The sequence below is a fragment of the Halichoerus grypus genome, chromosome 11 (assembly GCF_964656455.1).
Source record: "Halichoerus grypus chromosome 11, mHalGry1.hap1.1, whole genome shotgun sequence".
Classification (NCBI taxonomy): domain Eukaryota; kingdom Metazoa; phylum Chordata; class Mammalia; order Carnivora; family Phocidae; genus Halichoerus; species Halichoerus grypus.
In genome coordinates, this window is record NC_135722.1 from 20586077 (window position 1) to 20608548 (window position 22472).

Consider the following 22472-nt stretch of genomic DNA (forward strand, 5'->3'; position numbering starts at 1 on the left):
CTAGCACTGCCATTTCAGTGTGAACTCCAAAGATCATAACCTAGGAAGTACTTTTCTTAAAACGCAGGTTCCAAGGCCCCACCTAAGCATCATGAATCAGATCCTCTGACTGTATGTCCCAGGGACATGAACTGAACAAGCATTTTAAGATAATTCTTACACACACACTCATCTGTGACCCTTGAGTCTTTCTCTGACTTAATTGATGTGGGGGAGGAGCCAATTTGTTTTTGTTTTGTTTTAATTGCTTTCCAGATGATTTTAATTTTGTAGCTAAGGTAGAGAACTCCTGGCAGGAGAAATGTTTCCCTTTAGAATGGAAAGTCTCCGGTAGAAGGAAGTTTAAAGTATAAGAGTTTGGCCTGGTATATTCAGTAAGTCCATCCTTTAAGGCTTAATTGTCCACTATGTGCGAGGCCCTGTGCATGAAAGTGGGCATAAAGAAAAAAGGGACAAGATATCTGCTTTCACGTATCATGAAGCTGAAGGAGGAGACCTGTGAACAACTAACAGGTAACGAAATGATATGAAATTGAAGAAATGGAAAATATCCTTTCTACCTGTGTTCATGGAGGGAAGTATTCATTTTTTTTTTTAAAGGGGTGGGGGGCATGTTATGCCACTACAAATACAAAGCTCTTGAGATAAAATTTAGGACAAAAAAAAGTAGTGGTATTCTGTTTTAACAGATTTTTCAATGGATTTATTGATTATTGACTCTAATGATTTCCATTTTTTGTTGACTTTATCAATTATAAAATTTTACTCACATTCCCTTGCATGATTCACACCTGGCAGCTTCAATCAGGAGGCTGTTTCAGTTTTTATGATGATGTGAATGGAAAGTTCCTCAAGAACCTCAATTTTCAAGGCTGAAAGTATATAAACCCTGGCATTTGACTGGTTACATCTGCTTGCTTCTCACTTTTTAATCAATTGATACCTAGTTTAGGTTGGTAGCTGGCTGACTTGGGACATGTTTGATCTTAGAATAAGGGTCCGATAATAAATAAATACCCCACGGAGCCTTTTAGGTTTTATCTAGTTGGAACATCTCTTTTATCATCAGGGTTCTTTGATGTCGGTGACTCTCTGGTCTTTTGATGTGCCAAATGCCCAGAAGGAGAGATAGTCTCAACAAACCAACAAGTCCAGGTTTGACTTTGTAGAGGTGAAGAACTAAATGATTTCTAGGCAACTGAGGACTACATATACATACAAATCCACACTCCAATTCCTTTCTTCTATTATATTCTCTAATTGCCCTGTCAGCATAAATTGGCTAAAGAGCCATTGGTTTTAGGTTTATTTCTTGCATTCTTTATTTTTTTTTCCTGTATCACACAACTCACTGTTATACATTTTATCACGGCTAACAAAATAATCACTTAATTTTTGCAAGTACTTGACACATTTTTAACAATAATGGCAAAAAAAAAAAAAGTGATGACTATACATTTTGGGCCAACGTATACAAGGCATGGAGACACAATTATAAAAAAATATAGAGGTGTGCTTTAGTGGGGGATGCTGATACCTACCTTAGGAAAAGTGCTCCCGAATGGCTTCTGTCCCGCATTTAGGGGACCAGGTAAGACTGGAGAAAATAAAGAATAGAGATAAGATGGTGACCACTTAGAGTATTAGCATGGGAATGGGTAAGAGCGGATGGATTCAAGAGATCATTAGTTCTTCAAGACATAGGATTGAATATATTATAGGTGTACAAGGGAAGGGAAAATTAATGGTGAAACTTAGTTTCTGACTTGGGGAAATTACTACAATGTCGTTCCACTCACTGATTAGAGAGCAAAGAAGGAATGGGTTTGGATGGTAGAGAAAGTGGCAACTCTTAGGTCTGTTTGAATTTTAAGAACTGTGAGACATTGAACTGAAGAGATGCTGTAAACATTTGAAAACATGGTCTGGAGCTCAGAAAAGAAAGCTGAGCTACCAATAGGGATGTGAATATCTTCAGCATAATGGTACCAACTGATGCCATCATAGTGGATAAGATTTCATGCAGAGCAGCATGCCTGGATGACTCAGTCGGTTAAGCGTCTGACTTTGGCTCAGGTCATGATTTCGGCGTCCTGGGATCAAGCCTCACATCAGGCTCTGTGCTCAGCAGAGAGTCTGCTTGTCCCTCTGCCCATCTCCCCACTTGTGCTCTCTCTCTCTCTCAAATAAATAAATAAAATCTTTAAACAAACAAACAAAAAAAGATTTCACACAGAGAGATCAACATCCACAGAGGCATGTCAGTGTAGAGTATTTTATTTTTTACATGTGAAGTCACAAGAGAGGAGGCTGGTAAGGAACCAGGTTATGCAAAGCTTTGTAATCAGCAGTAAGAGATTTGGGGACCTTTTTCCTTTATGCATTGGAAACATCTTTCTACTTGTTTTTAATTAACTGTACGTTGTGAATAAGCAGCTGTCAGGGTGGAGGGGAGTGTTTGTGAGTTTGTGGGATATTGTGAGAGTTCCTGTTTGTGTTCATGTAGGCAAAAATGCTAAGCAAATGGCAAACTATCAGGCAAAGAGATATTGAAGACTCTAAGTTTAGTGGTTACTGGACATGCTGGGGAAACACCAGCAGTGGAATCTCCTGCATTGGACTAAATGGATATGTTTGTTTTGGACAATGGTAAGTAAGAGGAAGGAAGAACTATATTCAGCAGCTGGGTTTTATAGGTGGAACAAGAGAGCCGCAGTGAGGCGTATCTTCCTGCAGAAAAACTAGATCAAAATTATGTTCTCTTTTGATGGTAAAAATGTCTGAGGAAGCTCACTGTAACATTGGTTTTCTAATTATTGACTGTTTCATCAAAAGTGTTCATTTTCAATATAGAACCTGTCACTGGGTTTGGAGCAAATATTTGCAAATGCAGGGATGAAATTGTATCATGATAATTAATAATTACACTTTTCCTTTGGGTTCACAAAGTTAGAGATGCAATTTTAAATTGTACACCTATATTATAATAAAAGAAGATATGTTTTTTTCTCCCATGGACACAATTTTTTTTCTTTGAGTAAATAAAATTCAGTAGTATACATATGACTTAGTCTAAATAGAAATCTCAGAAATATGATCAGTTCCCAGAGCAATTGCGGCTAACTAAACAGAGAAGAGAAGAATAATCCAACAGGACCAACCACAAAATAGTCTTAGGGTTTTTAGATTTGGTAATGTGGGGATGGTTAATACTTTGAATAAATGAACACAGTGATTCTGGGAAGACAAAGATTTGGGCAAGGAAATTGGGAATGTTTCTGCCCAAATGTTTGCTTCTCAAAATTATTGCGCTCTCTTGTTAAATTTATTTTTTCATTTTTCACTTTTGATACAGAAAGTCACAAAAATAGAACAGAAGATTCTCATATACACTTTAACCAGCTTTCCCAAAAGATAACATTTTATCTAAACACAAATAATAAAAAAATTATGAAATTAACACTTATGTAAGACTACTCAAATTTTCTCAGTTTTCCCAGTAATTCTCAGTACTCTTTTTGTTTGTTTGTTTTGATGTAGATCCAATTCAGGGTCCCAGGTTCCATTTAGTTTTTACATCTCCTTAATCTCTTTTTTAATCTGGGAGAATTTCTCATTCTTTCTTCTTCTTTCATGACCTCTATATTTCTGATTGGCCAGAAATTTTGTAAAATGTCCTCAAGTTTGGTCTGATGTTTTCTTTTCTATTTTTTTTTTTTTTAAGATTTTATTTATTTATTTGACAGAGAGAGACACAGCGAGAGAAGGAACACAAGCAGGGGGAGTGGGAGAGGGAGAAACAGGCTTCCCACGGAGCAGGGGGCCCGATGTGGGGCTCGATCCCAGGACCCTGGGATCATGACCTGAGCCAAAGGCAGACGCTTAACGACAGGCACCCAGGCGCCCCTGGTCTGATGTTTTCACATGATTAAATTCAAACTATGAATTTTTGGCAAAATAATACACAGGATGATGTGTCTCCTTAAACACCGGGGCTTCTGAGGGTTTCCATTTATTAATCCTTATTCTCTTTGCCGTTAGATTTTTAACAAATGGAGAATACTCTTTGGAGTTATATAGATAAAACATATGCTTTATTATTTATAAAGCTGAAGTAGATAATAGACATTTTGAGTTCTCTTTCTCCTGAATTGAGGTACTCACTCGGTCAAAGACAGAGACAGTAGACAAATCTATAGAACTTCCCTTGCAGAGGTAGGGACTCTATGGGTACGCTTAACTCTGTGAAGGAGGGGAGCAAACTCTAAGACCTTGCACTTACCCAGCGAAACTTAGGGGCCAAGACAAGTTACATGGTGGTAGTCATCAGGAATGTTCACTAGATACATTTAATTTGCTTTTAGGCACATGGTAGGATTGCATTTTTCTGCCCCCATGGAGTTAAATATATCCCCGCGACTTGCTTTAGTGAATAGCATGTGAATAAAAGTGATACAGGTCATTTCTCTTTTTTGTCTTGTTTTTTATTTTATTATGTTATGTTAATCATCATACGTTACATCATTAGTTTTTGATGTAGTGTTCCATGATTCATTGTTTGCGTATAACACCCAGTGCTCCATGCAGTACGTGCCCTCCTTAATACCCATCACCAGGCTAACCCATCCCCACACCCCCCTTCCACTCTAGAACCCTCAGCTTATTTCTCAGAGTCCATATAGGTCATTTCTTAAAGGAAGACTTCTTACCGAATTCTTACAGAGATGTCCACTACTGGGTCAGCCCTGGATTCCTGAATGAGGGAGGCATGGAACAGAAGTAGCAGTTGATCTGAAAAAAAAAAAAAAAAAAAAAAAGAAGTGAAAAAATAATATTGATGGTTTCAACCTCTGAGGTTTGGGGTGTGTTGGAGGGGGTGAATTGTTAATGTATCATGGTCTACACTATGCTGAATAACAATACCTTCCCCATCTTATCGGCGACTTAAAATCAACTTTCAGCCTATGGGAGGTAATTTTTCTCCCCAACAAAGAGAAGGAAAGTACTGATACAAGTTCTAATTTTATGAGACAGCCGGGAGTTTGCCAGGGAGAAGTTAATCCCTTCCCCAGAAGACGATAATGATACATAGTCATAATTATATTATTAAAATGAAAATAACGTTAATGTCAGCTGACACTGTAGAATGCCTATTATGTAGCAGTAACTGAGAGACATTTCATATGCATTGTTTCTTTTAATTCCCTCAAGAACCTTATGAGGTAGCTATTGTTCTGTGTTAGTTTTGTTAATGAAGAGCTGAGGCTTAAAGATGTTAATGCTCTTACCCAGGGACTCAGATAACAAGTAAATAAGTATAACTAGAATTCAAACCCAGTTTTATTTGACTGCACATCTAAGCTTTCATTCACTGTGCTGTACATTTAAATATATAATATATATATAGGTTTGGTGTGAAACATTTGCATTATTAATACCTAGGCTATTTTGCCTTTCTTTAAAAATATCATAAAAGAATTGAAGATGATTGTCCATGACCCTTGAATATGGAATTTCTGTGAAGCACTAGGTAATATACTCATTTCCTAGGGCTACTGTAAGAAACTGCCACAAATTGGGGTGCCTGGGTGGCTCAGTTTGTTAAGCGACTGCCTTCGGCTCAGGTCATGATCCTGGAGTCCCAGGATCGAGTCCCGCATCGGGCTCCCTGCTCAGCAGGGAGTCTGCTTCTCCCTCTGACCCTCCGCCCTCACAATGTGCTCTCTCTCTCTCATTCTCTCTCTCAAATAAATAAATAAAATCTTTAAATAAAAAAAAAAAGAAAAAAAACTGCCATAAATTGTGGTGCTTTAAAACAAGAGGAATTTATTCTCCAATTTTTCTGGAGGCTAGCAGTCCAAAATCAAGGTATCTGCAGCACCATGCTCCCTTTCAGGAGCATAGGAAGAATGGTTCTAGAGAAGAATCCTTTGATTCTTCGTTGCTTCCGGTTGTTTCTGGTAATCTTTGGTGTCCCTTGGCTTTTAGTTGCATCGCACCAATCTCCGCCTCCTTCTTCACATGACCTTTTCTTTGTGTGTCGTTGTATGCCTTTTCCTCTTAAAGATTTTTTTTTTTTTTAATTTGTCAGAGAGAGAGTGTGCATGCACACAAGCAGGGGGAGCGGCAGGCAGAGGGAGAAGTAGGCTCCCCGCTGAGCAAGGAGCCTGATGCCGGACTCCATCCCTGGGCCCTGGGATCATGACTGGAGTTGAAGGCAGACACTTTAACCAACTGAGCCCCCCAGGCATCCCTGCCCTTTCCTCTTATAACAAGGATACTAGTCATCAGATTTAGGGCCCGCTCGGAATAATACCAGCTATCATTATCCCTATTTTTACATTAGAAACTGTCTTCCCAAGCTTCTATTGGTATCTACTTTAGGACAAAGTAGCACATGGGAAAATTATAGTTCTGCTACCTGTAGTGAGTTGAAAAGTGTACGCTAAAACTTGGGTCCACCTCAGAATGTGACCTTATTCTGAATAGGGTCTTTGGAGATGTTAAAGAAGTATTATGGAATTTTCTTCTCTGGGAAAGAGTCAATTTGTAGATTTTAGATGTTGAGTCAAATCTATTGTTTTGAGACATTTTAAAGTGATCCAGGTAATGTCAGGGGAAATTGCAAAAACAAAAATTGCTAAGATTCTTAAAAATATGTAAAATTTGCTATCAGATGATGTCATTGCATATAAATGCTCTAACAGAGATGCAGCTTCAGTGTTAGAAGATTGAGAAGACCATGCTTCTAGCTCAGAGAATCTAAAATTTCAAGATCTTCCAAGTAGGGGAAGGAATCCATGAACTTAGATGACAAGTTTATATCATTGTTTTCATTACCTTCTAACTGAAACTTAGTATTTCTTTAATACTTTTTGGCTATCAATATATACAACAAACCTATTATTTATTATCTATGAATTTAGGTGATAAATCACAGAAGTATTAGTAGTACCTGTCATCTGTCAACCTTGTAACTAACAGATATTTTCATAAACCATTACAGTAGTTTTAGATATCTCACCAAAACATATACGCTCATTGCTACTTCAAACTTAATAGATGTCTGTGGCTAGATCTTGTTATGTAATGTTCTCATAAAGATTAACTGAATTTGGTTAAGTGAATTTCAGTACATGTTCCTCCCTTGTGAAAAAAATATATCATTAAGAATTTTCCAGGGTAAGGTAAAAAACAGCTACAGAAATTGAAATTTAAAATGACTGGAAACCACTAATTGCCTTTTAGAAATCTTTAGTCATATCTTTGTTCTTATTTCTGGTTTCAACTTACTTATTGCCACATGCGTGTAACAAGCGCTTGCTATGTGTGGTACCCTGTGCAGGATGTCAAGAAAGATACAAATATGGCGGAAGCACAGTCCTTCTTGACCTAACTGGGAGAGGGTTGAGGATACAGGAAATTACTAACAAAGGATTGTATATATATTCAACAGAGGTAGGACGCAACATTTTGAGGAAAACAGGAATGTGTTAAAGAGATTCACATGTGAGATTAATGGGTAGATAAGGTTTTCACAGGCAGAAGACTTAAGGGAGGACATTTCAGATAAGGAATGTATTGTGAGCAAAAGCACTGACTTTGGAAAGTTAAGGGGATTTTGGCCACCGTCTGATCTCTGTGTTTGGCAGCACCTTGGAGATGCTTTTGGCAAGGTAGTTCAACAATAGGTAGGAAGACTTGAATACAAAGACAGAAGAAGCCATCCTTAATCTGGTAGGTATTGAAGAGTTGGTAAGTATTTGAGCAGGTTATTGTCAGAGCTATAATTTAGGAAGATTCATCTGGTGGCAGAATGTTGCCTTGGAGACAGAGAAGGCAGTAGACCAGTGAGAAGGCTATTACAATGACAAAGTAGAAATGTTATAAAGGCCTGTATTATAATGGGTAATGTAGGTGAGAATGAACAAAATATGAAGGACACTGGGAATATAGAATCTATGTGATTTTAGTAAGTGATTAGATAATAGAAGTCAGAAGGAAGAATCAGATCTCTGGGACTGATGCCATTAGCAGGCATTTTAAGAGAAAGGTGACAAATTCTATTTTGAACATGATGGGTTTATGGTGTCAGTGGCCTTTGGGCAAGACACCCAGATGGAGAAGTCAAGCAGTCAGATAGAAATGCAGGTCTGGGTTTCTGAAAAGGAGTTAATGTCAAGAAAGAGAGATGCAAGAGTCCAGAGCAGCATACTTTGAATTAATAAATAGCCCCCATTCAAATAATCAGGTCTTCAACTTGATTAAACTGTCATGGAGACTTGGTTTCTTTCAATGTGCTGTGATTTGCAGTCATATATTTGTGGTCTCTTCAGAGCTTGTATTTGGTTTAATAAGGACCAGCATTACATTTCCAGTATGACCAGGGTTTGAGAGTATGTTTCGCAGAAAACCTGTTCTCGGGCAATCTTCCAGTCCAATTTGCAAATCTAGAAGTTCTGACTTGCTTTCTAAACTTTAGGTGCTCATCCTACCAAACAAAGATAGATATACTGCCCGTTAATCTTCATACTCAACTCAGCTGTTCTTTCTTCCTTAGAGCAAAATGATTTAGGGTAGTAATATGAAAGGAAATGAACGAACATGATATAAAAAATGGTGCATAACTTGGAACCTTAACTAAGTTCGAAGTTGCTGCTGATCACTTTCCGATCTCATTCTTTATTTGCAAATGCCACTGCCTCATGGCCACTGAGTTCTTATTATTATTGCATCATTAATCATTGTAGGAATCCCAATACAGCTCTAGGATAAACACAGGCATGCTCTATCTTTCATTTGTGTCTTGCAATGTCTCTCCTTTCCTTCATTATCATATTGAAACTTGCATTTAAATAGCCACTTGTTTCTGAAATATTTTCCAAGTGCTTTGTGATCACTGATGTGAGATTCTCTGGAGAGAAAAGCAACAAATATTTGGAATTGCATTGGAAAGTGAATTTACAGACAGGAATAGAAAACCTCAAATTCATCTGAATGGGGGGAGATTCAGTAGGTTAAAAGGAATTATGTTTGTGTTTAACAAGGCAGTGAAAATGCACTATCCCAGTGGAAAATGAAATTTAATATTAAGTGAAGTCTTCTGGTCACATACACACTTCAAGTGTAAAGAAATTAATGCTTTACAAATCTGACCTAACAAGAAACAAATAAGATACCGTGGAAAATATTTAGTCAACAAATACGTGTGGATAGTCTGCTATGTACTAAGTACTATATTAAGGTACTTGCGATATGTCAGCAAGCCAAACAAGGCAAAGATCATTTTTATTAGGGGAAGACAGGCACTTAACCACAGATAAAATGAATAAATACATTATATATCAGAAGGTAATAAATACCTTGGTGGGGGGGATATAGAACAAGGTAAAGGGGATCTATCATGCAGTTATGGCAAAAAAGTTCTCATTTGAAATGGGTTGATCAGGGTAGGTCTCATGGGGAAGACCAGATTTGATAAGAAAAGAGAGGAGAAGTTAGCTGTGTACACATGGGAGCTGGGGGAGGGGTAGCATATCAGGAAAGGAATAGCTATGAAAAGTACCAGGATGAAGTCCAATTCATTATGAATTATACCTTCTATTAACAGTCTTTACCTATACACAGAGAATAATCTCCATTAAGCTAAACCATTTAATAGAAGAATGCCCTGTATTTAAGCTCTTGTATTCTAGAGCTGTGATTAGTAAACCACACCCATGGGCGAATCCTGGTCCACTGCCTATTTTTGTAAATAAAGTTTTATTGGAATATAGCCACACTCATTTTTATGGTATTGTCTATGGCTGCTTTCATGCTACAATGGCAAAGTCGAGTATGCCCAGAGAACATTTGGCCTACAAAGCCTAAAACATTTCCCGTGTGGGTATTCATAGAAAAGTTTGCCAACTCCTATTCTATGCTCTTCAGAACACCATAAAATTAATGAATCAGAACCCTTCTAAGGTCCCTGAATACAAAGACTATGTCTTTTTGTTTTTGATTTTATATTTTGTTTATTGTGAAATATAACACATTTGGAAAAGTATATAAAACAAATACATAGTGGAACAAAATATTATAAAGTACAAAGACTATTTCTTAAATAGGACACTGTAGACTTTTGAACAATATTTGAGTACTTTTTTCACCAATTCCTGTGTGACTTTGAGAAAGTTACTTAACTTCCTCAATCCTGGGTTTCCTTCAATACTTACTTGAGAGAGTCAAAGAGATGCTTTGAATCAATACTTACTTGAGAGAGTCAAAGAGATGCTTTGAACCAATACTTACTTGAGAGAGTTAAAGAGATGCTTTGAATCAAGTAGTAAAACTCTTGAATCTAAATATAATACAAATAAAGGTATTTGTTTCCAATACTACTATAACAAATTACCACAAACTTAGTGATTTAAAACAACACTCATAATTATATTGGGTCTACCAGAAGTATATAGTATAATTCCCTATCTCAAAGTTAGCTCATTAGCAGCTTCTATTCCACCTGCAGACTTAATTCCCCTTTGCCCTATAACCTAACGTAGTCACAGGTTCTAGGGATTAGGACCCAGACATCTTTGGAGAGCCATTATTTTGCCCACAACATTAATATCACAAAGTGTCTTACCAAAGGCCATTCAGCTTGTCACCTGTACAATCAAGACTAAGACCTAAGTTTCCTGACATTTGTGGATTATTGAATGTCCTTTCAATGTTTTTATGCTGCTTTCAGTAGTAGAAGACATTTGCTTAATTTGATAGAAGGCACTGAAGCTGCAGTACATCAATAGAAAGAGTATTTTCCTTACAAAAAAAGATCCTACTATTTATTTTAAGGCTTTCATCCATTAAGACCTCATTAGCATCTGTAGAGATGGCACAGTCAAAAAAAAAAAAAAATGTTTACCAATGCTGTAGAACTTCTACTCGAAGCTTTGACTTAAATAGGCTTTCTTTATTAAAGTCTAACCAGGGATTAAGTGAGATAGGTCAAGAAATAAGATCAAGGTGGAAAAAATGGAACTGTATCTCTTCTGAACACTTATAAATGTTTGTCTCTAAAACAATGGGGATAATGTCAGAGGCTGACGTTGCCCATCCATGTCCATTTTTTTCTCATATAGTATATAAATCTTACCTGAGCACATAGCTATACATCAGGTCCATACCAGACAGTCTTCTAGGCACGTAGGTGTGGCCATGTGACTAGGCTCTGTCCAGTGGCATATGAACAAAAGATCTGGGATTAACTCTTGGGTCATGTCCTTAAAAGAAAAAGGTATACTTCTCCCCCTCCCTTTTTCTTTTCATATGGCTCTACTGTAAGTCTGGGTAAGGGGTTAAACCATGGTCTGTGTACAACATGTCAAGGAAGGCAAAGACCAAAAGATAGAAGAAGCCTAGATGCTTGCTTTCTTTTACCCTCTGTAATAGCCCCTGTAATAGGCTATGTAAGATAAAAATAACTTTTGTACTATATCAACCACTCTGTTTTGGGGTCTTTTGTACAGAGGACTGATCAGAATCCAATGCATGGCTAATCAATCCTCTTGGTAACTATAACTGTTCCCTCAAATATGATTCTAAGTTAATGTCATCAATATATCCCTGTTCATATCTAGAAAGTAGCAACATAGTTAAATGGAAACCAGGAAATAAAGGCAAAAAAAAAAAAAAAAAAATGGTGCCTGGAAGCATTAGATTCTTTTGGTGATGAGTAGCTTTCTAAAAGGAAAGGGACCGTTGCTGTTGTTCATGTTTAAAAAGAAAAAGAAGTTACAAAGGCTTTGTGAACGTTTCATCATTTTTAAAGTTTTCTAATTAGCTCTCAAATGCGTGGATAATTCTGAAAGCTACAAATGTGTTGACACTATAAATGAAACAGAAAGAAATTAAGGGAAATTTATCCATAATTTCACACAGATTTGCAGTTTGGAGCACATTCCTACCCATTGCTCAAAACACAATCAAAGTAGAACATGCTCAGATGGTTTTAGTTGTTATGGAACTATGGAAATCCACAGGGAAGAAACGAGAAGAGTGTATCACAGTGTTTTAGAACAGATAGTATACTGCACTGGTTAAGATTACTGGACTAGTTCTGGAGTCAGGAAGAACTGGGTTTCAGTCCCAGCTTTGTCATCATCCCACTTTGTCCACTTAGGGGAATTGCTTCCCTTCTGTGCCTGTTTCCTAATCTGTCAAATGCAATTAAGCTATTTCTTTTTTTTTTCTTTTTTAAGATTTTATTTATTTACCTGACAGAGAGAGACAGCGAGAGAGGGGATACAAGCAGGGAGAGTGGGAGAGGGAGAAGCAGTCTTCCTGCTGAGCAGGGAGCCTGATGCGAGGCCGATACCAGGACCCTGGGATCATGACCTGAGCTGAAGGCAGACGCTTAAGGACTGAGCCACCCAGGCGCCGCATTCTATTTCTTTCTATGGTAGTTATGAGAATGCGGCATATATTACACATAGCAAAGTGCCAAGCAAACCATAAACACACAGTAAAAATTGGTTGTTAAAATTGTATTAATATCAGAAATTTTAACAGGTGTTTATTCACTAAAACCCAAAGTTGGCCATCTATCAGAATTCACTGAGGAACTTAAAAAAATATTCAGATTCATCTCCAGAAGTTTTGACTCAGTAAATCTGGGCTAAGTCCCTGAATTTACGTTTCCAAATTCAAGATTGGAGTAGTTGCTGTGATCATCTCGACTACATCGAGTATTTGGTAGCCTCATGTTTAAATACCCACACAGTTGGGACACCTGGGTGGCTCAGTTGGTTAAGCATCCGCCTTGGGCTCAGGTCATGATCCCAGAAGGCTGGGATCAAGTCCTGCATCAGGCTCCTTGCTCAGCAGGGGGCCTGCTTCTCCCTCTCCCTGACGCTCCCCCCCGCCCCCCACTTCTGTGCGCATTCTCTCTCTCTCTCTCTGACACATAAATAAATAAATAAATAAATAAATAAATAAAATCTTTAACCATAAATAAATAAATAAATAATTACCCACACAGTTGGGCTCAGTCGGTAAAGCGTCTGACACTTGATTTCAGCTCAGGTCATGATCTCAGGTTGTGGGATCAAGCTCTGTGCCAGGCTTCATGCTGAGCATGGAACTTGCTTAAGATTCTCTCTCCCTCTCCCTCCACCCCTCCCCCACCATTCATGCTCTATAAATAAATAAACAAATAAACAAACAAATAAATAATGCTGACCCAGATGGACCTGCACATCTGCAATAATAATGGCATATATATCATCCCCGTTTTACAGATAAGAAAATTAGAAATCTTATTTGCTTATTTTTATATTTTATAAGCTATAAATCTTATATATATGTATATATATATATAAAATTTTAAATATATATATATATATTTTAAAGATATATATAGATTTTTAAAGCTATATGTAACATTTAAATAGATCTAAAAGAAGAATTGGGCCCACTTAGAAACTTTTACTTTTTCTCTTCAATTCTTTTCATGAACACAGATCTTGAAATTTTAAGAAAGCTAATTTTGTGTTTACTGCACACCAGGAATCCTGTGTCTGTGTGATTTTCTTTCTAATATCCAGGCTGACCATGAGAAAGTGAGGATGAAAGTGAGCATTGAGTGTAAGTTAGCAATGTGGAGGGAAGCAGAGATCTTTCTGAACTTGAGTCAGGAAAATCCCAGAGTTTCTTGTGTTGGCTGTGTCACAAGTCTCAGTGTATTCATATCATGTCTATTTTAAAGAGAAAGTCAAATTCCAAAGAGGCATTTAGAAGAAACAGAATGAGAGAAACTTTTCAGATTAATTTGAAACTTGATGGGTTAAGTAAAAGAAGAGTAGCCTTTTGTTAAGACTTCAGGACCAAAGAATGTATATCCCAAGTGGAAAACATCTTTTAAAAGACTATCATATATTTAAACGTATATATTCATTACAACCCTATCATCATGAGTCAACAATTGAAAACTATAGTTATTCTAAGTGGTGCATCATAAATCATTGTGGTGTTTCATATGAAGCCCACTCAAGACTAACCACAGCCCTTTACAAGATGCTATCTGCAAGCTGGTGAATGAGGACAGCTGATGGTGTAATTCAGTCCAAGGCTGGAGACTTAAGAACCAGGAGCTCCAATGTCCAGGGGAAAGCGAACATGGGATGTCCCCATTCAATAAAAACATTAGACACACACACACATACAAAATTGGATGCTCCAGCTCAAGAAGACAGAGAGAGAGAGAGAATGTATCCTTCCTCTACCTTTTAGTTCTTTTAGGGCCCTTAACAGATGGGGTGATGCCTGCCCACATTCGTGAGAATGGAGCTTCTTTACTGATTTAAATGCTAGTCTCTTCTAAAAGCACCCTCACTGACACTCCCAGAAATAAAGTTTACCAGCTATCTGGGCTTCAAGTAACCAAGTAAAGTTGACACATAAAATTAACTATTACAAAGATGAAATCCTCCAAGTTTGGTTGGCTTTTACCAACTCATCCGTAAATACTTTTGACTTGCCTCCTAGTTCCACCAGCCCCAACCCATAGCCCACCCAATCCCATGTTCTAATATGCATTTATTTGTGTGAATTTGGCCTTGACTGGAGACTTCTTGGATCTGGATCTCTCTGTAATCCAGCTCTTTTGTTGCTGCCCTTCGGAAGTCTAGGCTTTACATAACTTGAGCACCAAGAAAACTTTTGCAGTTTGCTTGCTTCTGCCCCATGGTTTTGCTGGTCTCTCTAGTCAGTGTAGTTAAATATTTGGACCCCATGTTTGCCCATCTTCCTTCCCAACCTTATCATCATCAAATTAGATAGCACAATCTTTTTCCTCCTTCTTTCTCCCTTCTTATTGATGTAAAAAGAGTTGAATGCAAAGTCTAGGTGAATCTGACTAAAGGAAAGTTCAAATCCAGTTTTACATTCTAAATGAATTCTTTCTGTATGCCTGGAATGTAGGTGTTTGATTGAAGGTCATTTTAAAACCTCTTATGTGCAGCTAAAGCCATGGAAGAATTCACTATTACTATAGGTATTAAGATACAAAGAAAATCCAGAGTTTTATGAATTTCCTGGGTCATATACCTTGGTACCTAGCTTAACAATGAATTTAGCTAGCATATTAACTTGTATTAAATTACAAAACTACTGGTTCTGCCTTTATCTTTCTTCTGAAAATTAGATACTGTAACCTAGCCAACCCTAAGTTGACTCTGCCTCCAAAGCACAGAATAGGTTTACTGGCATTGCTTGGGCCCACCGGTGAAATTAAATGAAAAGTAAGAGGAGATAAAATTGCTGTGTTTTCTTCCTACCAGCTCTGTGGTCTTGGATAAGTCTCTCAGTTGCATCATCTATACAGTGAATATATTAAAATTTTTTAATATCTTACTATTCTGAAAGCAAGATTCTGGTTAAAAATAAAAATCAGTAAGTTTCATTAGGAAAACTGATACATGTGACAATATTGTGCAAAGATATACAATGAGTAATGAACAAAACATTTTATCTCTAGAAATTTTTTAAAGTGTCTCTCCAATAAGGGATACATCACTGAAACTGAGACATGAAATACGACTAAAATAACAACAATGAAGAGGAGAGGGATGATGCTCCAAGCCTATCTAAATAATCAGGAATTTTGCTCTTACACTTAGACTTGGAATTCATGATTGCCCTGGAATTGATGCCAGCTGCTATGTCTTTGCAGACCGTACCCTCCACTGCATTTTAAGAAATCCTCCTTGTAGGGGCACCTGGGTGGCTCAGTCGTCGTTAGTCGTCTGCCTTTGGCTCAGGTCCTGGGATCGAGCCCCGCATCGGGATCCCTGCTCCGCAGGAAGCCTGCTTCTCCCTCTCCCACTCCCCCTGCTTGTGTTCCCTCTCTCGCTGTGTCTCTCTCTGTCAAATAAATAAAAATCTTAAAAAAAAAATCCTTCTTGTATCCATATCGAGATGTATTTGGGATAATATGCACCAATCACCTTGGCCATTTTTAATTAGATGTTGAATGGACCTGAGATATAAATTGAATCAGATTCCCTTCCTATTACAAAGAGATTATTTACTCTCTGAGTAGCTGAATACATAACATATTACATGGAAATCTCACTGGGAATGTGCTTTCTCCCATGTAGAGACAAAAATGCAGTGAAGAACAGTTTCTAGAGCAGGAGAGAAGAAAGATACAAATATGCACTAACAGAAAAAGCAGAGTTTGAAAAAAGATACCCTTGAAAATATCCATACTACTCTTTCTAGTGTATTCCAGAGACCCAGCTATATGCTTCAAATAGATTGCTCAGAAGCCCGCTGCCCCTCTCCCCATGAATGTTAAAGTATAGAAAATAAAAGAATATGTAAAATTATAAAAGTTTTCAAACTTTTCCCTTTTCAATATCCCCACTGAGATAATCCCTCTCCTTTTTCCTCTTTTTCTTCACTTTCTAAAGTTGATTTCAAGTTCCCTGGCTTTGTACTACTGATTTTGAGTGATTGGTAGAGAGACCTGACATTAGGAAGAGGAGAGCTTTACTTTACATTGGAAGGGGAGATTAAAAATAGGCAAGACTATGGAATTTTGAAAAGCGGAGGTGCTTGGGGTACTGTTTGATTAGGAGTGGACTCAGAGGGGGTGGAAAGAGGGGCAGGAAGCTGGCCTCAGTAGGTGAGAGCTGTTGAGAACTAGAGAAATGGAGAATTTTATGAAATACTGTGAGTTACAAATCTATCTCTTTGAATTTGAGAGACTTCAATAAAGATTTTAGTTATATTTTTATCAATAATTAAATTTGATTAACAGACCATATTTCTTTGAATGTGCCAGGATGGACCTATATGATATTCCAGATTTTATTCAACACTTATAAAAAATCTGTTTTCTTTTTGAATGAATTCAAGTCATATTTTATTAATTTTGACCAGAGGAACCCTAATTAATACAGGGTCTGTAAATTCCTCAGTTTTATATCTGGCTAGAAAAAAACAGCACATTATGCGGATGAAAGAAAAGGAGAATATTATATATATTTATTGACAGTATATTGTTATCATGATAATGGCCAAAAAACAATAGAGATATTCCAGGCTCCTTGTGTCACAGAATAAAGCTGGGTAAGATTATGGAAATTATTTAGCTGAATTCCAGAGAGCTAAAGATATTTATTCTCAAGATTATTTCACAGATGAGATTAGAAACCAAGCAGATTGGTGCCCAATCTTGATATTTTCCCAATCTTTCATACTGTATCATCTTTCTCTTGCCTGAAAAGTTAAATTTGTGATTATCTTGGATATGCACAAAGGCATTTATTTGGGAATGTTGGAGAGAGAAACTTAATCTTTTGAGAAACATGCAAGACATTTGGGAAGAAATGCGTTCAAACTGTTAAACACGGGAGGCATTTTCACTTGGTACCTGGACGCAGGGTGTGACACTGTTTTCAGAAATGATCACCAACAAGGTGCTTCATGACTTTCAAGAGCCGCAGCCTACTACAGATTAGCAACTGTTGATTGGAGTTCTAAAATTTTCCAAGAAAAACTGGGTATCCTCTGAAACAGACACTGAAATTTTCTACACAACTGGCTAAGTATGTTTACAGTAATTATGCTGCAACATAACAGTTTGAAGGTGGAAGGTAGACTTCCTCTTCAGAAGAGTAGAAATTACTTTTTTCTCCAAACTCTCTTTGGCCAGGTTGAAATCTTGGATCCTAAACAGTAACCTCCTCTAAGCCTAAATGAGTAGAATATAAAGAGTCTCATGTCTTTGGCTACTATTCCAGATTTTTCAACAATCCTAATTACAAATATTGCCTCAGCAGACTACTTCTGGATTTTTGGGCTTGGCAATCATGATCAATGCACCCATGACCCATTTAATCCCAAAGTAAATCCCTGACTATGAAGGATAGTATAAGGAATGTCGGGTTTACAAATGTTGTCTTCTTTTTCTCATTTCTCCCCAAACTTGAAAGACTTTTCCCATTTTTCTCATTTCTCCCCAGTCTTGAAAGAATTTTCCCTCAATTTTCTCTGGAAATGTTGAGTATAAAAAGCTTGGACTTTTTCTCACTTTAGAAAAGTTTATAATGAATACAAAATGTGAGTTTTGAATTCTGCTTAGATTTATTATCCTTGGCAACCATTATAAAAGTACTCAGCTCCTAAACAAATTACATGTGGTTACAATATTGGCTGAGTCAAATATCCTTGTGTGACAAATATGGAATCTCTGGTAAATACGTTAAGCATGATGACTGTCTTAAACTGAAATATTTAGCATCTTCTGTGCATAAAATACTGTATTGCATCCTGGGTGGGCTGTAAGGGAAGCTTCTTCAAGACTATATGATCCAGGTGGGGAGGGTCAACCCACATCAAGGTTTATATATGCCACTTGAGAATATAATCTGGTGTTTATGAGCAGGGAAGAAATCAGGATATAACTGGATTGTTCTCTGAAAGCTTCATGGAAGTGATCAGCTGAATTGGTATATGACAGGCTCCACAAATGTGAGGGCTTTTGCAGAATGACTGGCTTCATCAGATACCCTCCACGCATTTCTCCAGAGCAGCACAGAAACTTTTGGATTTTTCTGCCTTAGTTTAATCAAGGTATGAGTAGATTATATCCTCTTAGTTTACACTCTTTTCTTTTTTCTTTTTTATAATATGAGTAAAGAGTTGGCAGGCATAAAATGTAGGGAGACACAATGCTGTTTTTAATCTTTCTCTTTCAATATGCTTATAAATAGCATGGAAAACTGTGAACCTCTTTCCTTGAGAAATGCTGATACCCTAAGGGCTTAGTCAGTTTCAAGGCTTTTGCAGAAAGCTGCATTACTTGGGTTTCTTTGAAATGAATACAGTTATTAAAATAGCAATGATTGTAGCTACTTGGTGGATTGGCACTAAAAATTGGTGCAGCCTGTGAGCTTCTTTTTCTAAAATTCACATGCACATAAATGTGTCCATGTAAAGATGTCCGTCAATAGAGTGTGGTTATAGCAGTTGAAAACTGACTAGTTTCTCTCTCCTCAGGTAGCTTTAGCTTGGTTTGATGTTGTTCTAAGAATTACTTTTAATTAAAAAAACAACAACAACATAACAGTAATCTGTTTTTGTAGTGATGTTTATGAAAGTAATAAAAGTCTCAAAACGTGCTATTCCTTCTGAAATTTGGGAAGAAAAGACATTCTTATAATAACATGGTACTTGATGATAATTCCAATACTGTGTCTCTCCTGGGTAGGATTTTGAATTCTCCTGAGTAGATTGCTATCTTACAGTGGATGTGATACTTCTCCCATAGAAAGCCAAGGAATGGCATCTTAAAAACAGCCTTATTATTTTCAACACTTCCTACACACCAGGACAAAAATGCCTTTAGAATAGAGTTCCAAACACCGTTCTCATCCTTCTCCTTTTTGTCTGTAGCTACAAGTGGGAAAGTGGGTGGGCGGGAGGCATGTGAATGTGTTCACATACAGCTCGTTGAGTGTCTAAGCAGTTCTGAAGCCCCCATACAAGTATCTTCATATTTAGGAGTTTACATATCCTCAGCTAACTGCCTCCAAGATCCTTTTGCTCTTTTTTTCTACCTCTGGCTATATCTCCATCTGTTCTCTATCTCTAGCTTATTTTTTTTATTGTTATTCTCACTTTCTTCTGTGTCTCAATCTCTATTTTCCCTTCTAGTCAATGTTTCTGCCTTACAACTTCCCAAATGTGTATGTGTTTTTTTTCCCCTTAAACTTTTACTAAGCTGTTGGTTATATGCAGTGAGTGCTTATTTTCCTTTGTAATAAAGTATTGTACTCTACTTAAGAAGAATTCAGAGTATGCTTTCTTCTGAACGGTTTTTCTCAATATTAGCAATACTCTTAAGCTGTCATCATATTCCTTGACTACTGAGTTTTTTCTTGTCAAGATTAATTTTATTTGAATTTTTATGGTACACTCATTATTTGTCATGATTCATGTATGATAATGCAAGGATTCTATCTCTTTCAGATACATGTTGAGTTTCTAATTTATTCTTGTATACCCAGTGCACACTCATTAATACCACCAGCATGTCAAAAGTGGTCACTTAATTTTTTGAAATATGAAAATAAATTAAGAGATATAGGCTCTAAATCCAGAAGAGTTTATCTTTATGTGAATGTGCTAACTATCCACTATATCTGGCCATGTATTTGACTATAATAATGTCCCCCTTTAAATGGCATTATACTTTCAAAATAAAAGTTCTAAACATATTACTTGCCTCTTAAAGACTTTACCTAGACCAGGGCTTCTCAAACTTTAATTAGTGTACAAATCACCTAGAGATTTTGTTAAAACACATATGCGTCATCCCAACCTCTGTGTATTCCAATTTTATGCGTCTATGTAGGACTAATGGACTTAAGTTTAAAACAAATTCCAGTAACGCCAATGCTGTTGGTCTGAGGGCCACACTCTGAACAGAACTGACATAGCCCATTAAATAGCATTTGTAACTATTTTGTTTTTTAGCTAAGGACTAGTTTTATGTGCCAGGTATGGCACTATGTATGTCAGGAGTGAATAAAACAACTGCTGTCTCTGATCTTGAAAATCCCAGATAAGCAGCATATAAACATTGTTGTTGGAGGAATGTGGTGATGAGTTTAATATATAATGAATATGACTTCAGAATGTTCTGGGCCATAAGCAGAGTTAAAAATTATTTACAATTATTTAAAGTGTTGGAGTATTCAAAATTTGTATACTTACCTTAATGGTGAGTTTTATACTTTTATATGTTTTCATGTTACTAATTAGTGTCTTTCATTTTAATTTGAGGAACCCCCTTTTGCTTTTCTTGTCAGACAAGTCTCATGGTGATAAACTTCCTGTGGTTATGCTTGTCTGGGAAAGTCTTTTTCTCTTCATTTTTGAAAGACAGCTTTGCCAGGTATAGTTTTCTTTTTTCTTTTTTTCTTTTTTTCCACTTTCTTTCAGCATACTGGATCTTACTCTCTCCAGGCCTGCAAAATTTCTACTAAGAAACCCAGTGATAGCCTTATTGGGGTTTCCTGGTATGTGATGAGTACTCCTAAAGAAGCTTTCATTTTATCACAAATGTAAAAGAATTAAATTTGCCAATCAAAAGATATAAAAAGGCTAAAGGGATGAAAAAACAAGATCCAACAATATGCTATCTACAGAAGATTCATTATAGCTTTAAGAGCATGAATAGGCTGAGAGTGAATGAACGGAAAAAAAGATATTCGTGAAGATGGAAACCAAGAGAGAACAGAGGTGGCCACACTTACATCAGACAAAATAGATTTTGAATCAAAACTGTCATAATGAGACAAAGAAGGTCATCATATGATGAAAAATAAGTTATCATCAAAAGTATATAAGGGCCACTCTTCCTCCACCACCTCCCACAGCTACTGGTGTGGGGTTAGTGGGCCAGACAAGCAGGGAATTTGAGCAGGCAGGTGCTCCCAGCGCCCCAGCTGGGCCATGGTGCAGAATCTGCCCATGACCCCAGGAGGCCCCACCACACCAAACCAGCCTCCCAGTTGGCCTGGAGCAGCTGCACCAGTTGGGAGTTCTTTGCTAGAAGTTGGTTGCTGACAAATACGAGAATGATCCAGAGTTAGAAAAACCTGAAGAGAGAGAAACTACTCCTGGATGGACATAATAACTGTATGCAAAGATAAACAACCAAATCACGAAAAAAAGATTAAGATGTTCTGTGAGGAGCACCTGGGTGATGAGATCTGCTCCATCTTAGACAGCAGTGGCTACTTTGATGTGAGAAATAAAGAAGACATGTGGATCCACGTTTTCATGGAAAAAGGAGACATGATATCTCTTCCTGTAGGGATTTATCACTGCTTCATGCTGAGGAAAAGACCTACATGAAGGCCATGTGGCTGTTTGTGGGAGAACCAGTGTGGACAGCACACAACCCACCAGCTGACCATTTCGAGGCTGGGGGGTGGTGGGCAGTATGTGAAAGTCTTGGCACAGACAGCACAATGGCGCTCCTAGGGTCTAGCTCACCCTTCATTCACGCTTCTGAATGTCCTGAACATGATCACAGCAGAGAACCTGTCCTTTCTCCTTGCTTTTATATTGTTGACTTGGGATTAGGTGAGCTTTCCTCTGCAAGAGTTGATTGGAGTATGTTTTAATGAAAGGAGCTTTATTATAAAAGTGATTTTTACATAGAAGCAAGTCTTAACAAATTGAGGTTGAAATCATATCAAGTTGAAATCAATTCAAGAACACAATTGTATGGGCGCCTGGGTGGCTCAGTCGTTAAGCATCTGCCTTCGGCTCAGGTCATGATCCCATGGTCCTGGGATAGAGCCCTGCATCGGGCTCCCTACTCAGCGGGAAGCCTGCTTCTCCCTCTCCCACTCCCCCTGCTTGTGTTCCTGCTCTCGCGCTCTCTCTCTCTGTCAAATAAATAAATAAAA

At 37.5% G+C, this 22472-nt stretch overlaps 1 pseudogene; it reads left to right on the forward strand.

The window, feature by feature from the left end:
- The first annotated feature begins 1561 nt into the window (after nt 1–1561).
- LOC118541424 (acireductone dioxygenase pseudogene) lies at nt 1562–22041 on the forward strand (annotated as a pseudogene).
- Nucleotides 22042–22472: the final 431 nt, after the last annotated feature.